The sequence below is a fragment of the Rousettus aegyptiacus genome, unplaced genomic scaffold (assembly GCF_014176215.1).
Source record: "Rousettus aegyptiacus isolate mRouAeg1 unplaced genomic scaffold, mRouAeg1.p scaffold_m13_p_7, whole genome shotgun sequence".
Taxonomy (NCBI): domain Eukaryota; kingdom Metazoa; phylum Chordata; class Mammalia; order Chiroptera; family Pteropodidae; genus Rousettus; species Rousettus aegyptiacus.
In genome coordinates this window covers 98,273,546-98,277,379 of record NW_023416310.1, presented here as the reverse complement: position 1 = coordinate 98,277,379, position 3,834 = coordinate 98,273,546, and the positions used below count along the sequence as shown (strand labels likewise).

At 44.0% G+C, this 3,834-nt stretch overlaps 1 pseudogene; it reads left to right on the top strand.

The window, feature by feature from the left end:
* The first annotated feature begins 250 nt into the window (after nucleotides 1-250).
* LOC118605763 lies at nucleotides 251-369 on the top strand (annotated as a pseudogene).
* Nucleotides 370-3,834: the final 3,465 nt, after the last annotated feature.

Genomic DNA, 3,834 nt, shown 5'->3' with positions numbered 1-3,834 from the left:
ATGACTTAAATAGGACTATCAGAACTCTTTCCTGAGAGGAGCTGAAGACCCAGAGAAAGATGTCTAGAAAGAGTCCCAAGTATGAAGGGGAAATCTCAGGAGGACAGGTACTGTTCTGTAATCGAATATATTCACTTTCCCACTCATCAGAACTTCTGCTTCATAACTTCTTCTGTCTCTTCAAACATCTTTCATCCCTTACTTTCAGCTGATGACCTTGACTCATGCCTCATGGAGAAAATAGAAGCAGGTCTACGGCCATGACACCCTGAATAAGCCCCATCCTATCTGATCTCAGAAGCTAAGTGGGGTCGGGCCTGGTTAGTAATTGGATGGGAGACCACCTAGGAAGACCAGGTGTTGTAGGTGTAAAAAATAAAGAATAAAAGATTGTAAGCTGACAAGTTCCTTGCAATCTGTGAGGTCGACTAAGGGTTGTCTCGCCTAAAAAAAAATTTTTTTAAATAAAAAAAAGAAAAGAAAAGAAAAAAATAAGAAAATAGAAACAGTTAGACAAGGCGCTCCCGAATTTTCTGAGCACCAATTCTACTTACCCATCTGTATGTGTACTCACATAATTTGCCTTCCCTCTTTATACAGTGGATTGAGTGTCCCTGCTCCCATCAACGGCCAACTGCTCTGCTAGAACATCCTCAATATTATACAAACATTTTCTAGTGTATTTCAGCTTTAAAACATAAACAAACAACACTCTACATTTCCCTTTTTTGCCACCTAATGTTTCTACTGTGTTTTGTGGCAAAAATTCTTAATGGAATTGTGTATAGTTGCTGTCTCCACTTCCTCACATTCTCCCTACAGCCCCTCAAGGTGGACTCCCATCCCTGTTACTGATATTAATCATGTTAGGATCACCAATGGTCAACATGTTACTGGGTCTGAGAGCTACTTCTCAACAAGGTTGACTGCTACTTTTATCTTGAAATATGATCTCTTGGCTTTTAGGACACCATTCTCACCTGTTTTTTTACCTCACTGATCACTTCTTCTCGGTCTCCTATGTTTGCTCCCTCTCTTCCACAAATCACTGAATATTGGACAGTCCCGGAGCTCAACCTAGCACGTCTTCTATTCTCTATCTGTGTCAAGTCCCATGGCTGTTTTTCTATGATTGTCAAATTCGTATCTGTAAACCGTATCTCCCCTCTAAACTTCAATCTTGTATACCTATCAGCCCACTTAACATCTCTTTTGATGTCAATTTTGTCTCCCAAAGAGATATATTTAAGTCCTAACATTTTTCACCTGTGACTATGAGCATATTTGAAAATAGAGTCTTTGCAAATATAATCAAGTTAAGATGAGGTCATAATGGATGAGAGTAAGCCCTAAACCCAATGTGGCTGGTGCCCTTATAAGAAGAGGAGAAGGCATCGAGACATACAGAAGACAGGAAACAAACAGGGAGAAGGCCAGGTGAAGATGGAGACAGAGATTGGAATGATGTGTCTACAAGCCAAAGATCACTGGCAACCACCAAATCTAGGAGAGAGATATGAAACGTTTTTTCCTCAGAGTACTCAGAAGGAATCAGCCTTGCTGACACCTTAATTTTGGACTTTTGGCTTCCAGAACTGTGAAAGGATAAATTTTAGTTGTTTGAAGCCACCTAGTTTGTGATTGTTTATTAGAGCAGGCCTAGGATACTAATACAACTAATCAGCATCTCAAATTTAATATGACCAGAGCAGAGCTCTTATCCCCACCTGTCCCCAAATCTGCTCCTGTCCTAGCCTTTTCTCTAAACCCTCCTTCTGCTTTGACTTCTGGTCCCCTTTACAAACAGGAACCAGAATGTTCTTTTAAACACATAAGTTAGATCACCTCCCTCTATTGTTTAAAACCCTCCAAAGGCTTCCTGCAATCCTTTGAATATAATAAAAATTCCATAGCTTGGCCTACAAGATCTTTCTTCACTGTCATCTCTTGCTGTTCTCTTCCTGACTCACTGTTCTTCATCCACATTGGCTTGTTTCTGTTCCTAGAACAAGCTCGTTCCTGACTTAGGACCTGTGTACTGCCTATTGCATTAATCTGCCTGGGGCTGCCTCATCCACAGATCTGCCCATAACTGACCTTTTCTAGTTTTCCATCGTAAAGTGAGCCAAGTCTCAATCATGTCACCAGGTTTTAGTTTCTTCATGGGAGAGCGTGTCCCTGTATATTGAATCCCTAGTTCCAGTTCCTGTGTCCTTGGTTCTGGGCTTCCTTTGACACTTTGATTATAATTCTACCCAAGCCTATGAGTCAATGCATCCAATTTTTAGTTAAGAATTTGAGGCCAGTTTCTGACGTAGAGTCTTAATCAAATGCTGAACCCAGTCTATGAAGGACCCCACCTCAAGAAAGATGGCTCATAAGCCCAGACCCTTCTTGTATAAGAAGCCCTGCTGGCTTTAAATTGACATCCTCAAACCTTCCATCCTGTGATGGAAAAAGCTATCTCCAATTTCTGTCAGGGGTAGAGTGAGGCAGAGCTCACAGTTTATCTCCAAAATGTCATGATCCCACCAACCAGCTCCCAGAGCTTTCCTGATTCTGGCCTCCTCACAGACTGAGGGGGAAGCAGAGCAGGACAAAAGAATTTAGGGAGAGAGGAACCTCTGGGATGTGTCTGGGTAATCTGAAGTTTGCTACCATCTCCAGAGTTGAAAGGAGCTCTGCAGCTCCGTATGTCCTTTGGTGGATGATGATCACAATTGCATTGTATTTACTGAACTCTTTCTGGATGCTAGGCACTGAGCTAGGACATTAATAATAATAACAAACTATGCCATGTGGGGTGTACAATCTCTGGAATAGGCACAAGGCTACGCACTCTAGAAGCATTATAGCGCCTAGTTCTCCCAACAGTTCTCTGAGGGAGGTATTATTCTCCCCATCTAACAGATGAAGAAACAGGCTCAGTGAACAGAAGGGACTTGCCAGGTGGTTCCTACTGCAAAGCTGCGATCTTCCTTTTACACGGCATGCCTCTTTGCTAAACCTCCTGGCACCTGATTCCTAGCATGAGAAGAACCTATTACTAAATGCAGGTACTTGGACATGCACCCCACCAATGAATCACCAGAGTGAGAACCTGCCAGTTTAGGAATCTGACCTTCAAAGAAGCTGCCCCTAGCCCTTCTACAGCTGTGCTTCAGAGAGAGATACCAAGGCCTGAGTCACTTCCCTGGGAACTTCCCTGCAGAGACAGTCCTTGAAATAAGATCATGCAGGAATCTGAGCTGAACTGCCCAGGGGGCCAATTCCTGCCAACTGCCTCTTCCTGTTTGGGTAGCTGCAGCTGAGTGAGCTTGGGGCAAGGCCCCAGCAGGAGTTTCTCCAGATATGGACAGGCCTAGTAGATAGAAACTTCTAGGATGGGACTAGTAGCTTATGTAGAAAGCCCCTGGGGACAGAAGTCTGAGAGGATGGGGTGGGCATCTGTCACCAAAGAGAATGATTCCTAAGGCCTCTTCCCAGGGGCTTAACCAGAATCACAACCTGAGATTCTATGGGTCAGGGACAAGACTACATTAGTGAAAGGCCTGTGGCCTGAACCCCTGTAGGAGACGGTGAGGCCATTGGTATGAGCATATTCCATGGCCAAGAACTCATCAAGGATTTTGTGGGCAAGAGTCAGGAGCCTCACCCTGGATGCTGACACAATCTTGAGGGTCCTGGGAGAGTTGTGTGTGCCATATTGGCAATTGAAGCCTTAAGAAATGAATTCCAACCTCCTTCTTGCACAGATGGAGAAACCACAGCCTGGGTAGAGGAAGTGACCTGCTGAAGGTCCCACGGCTGGTGAGTGATAGAGCTGGCACCTCC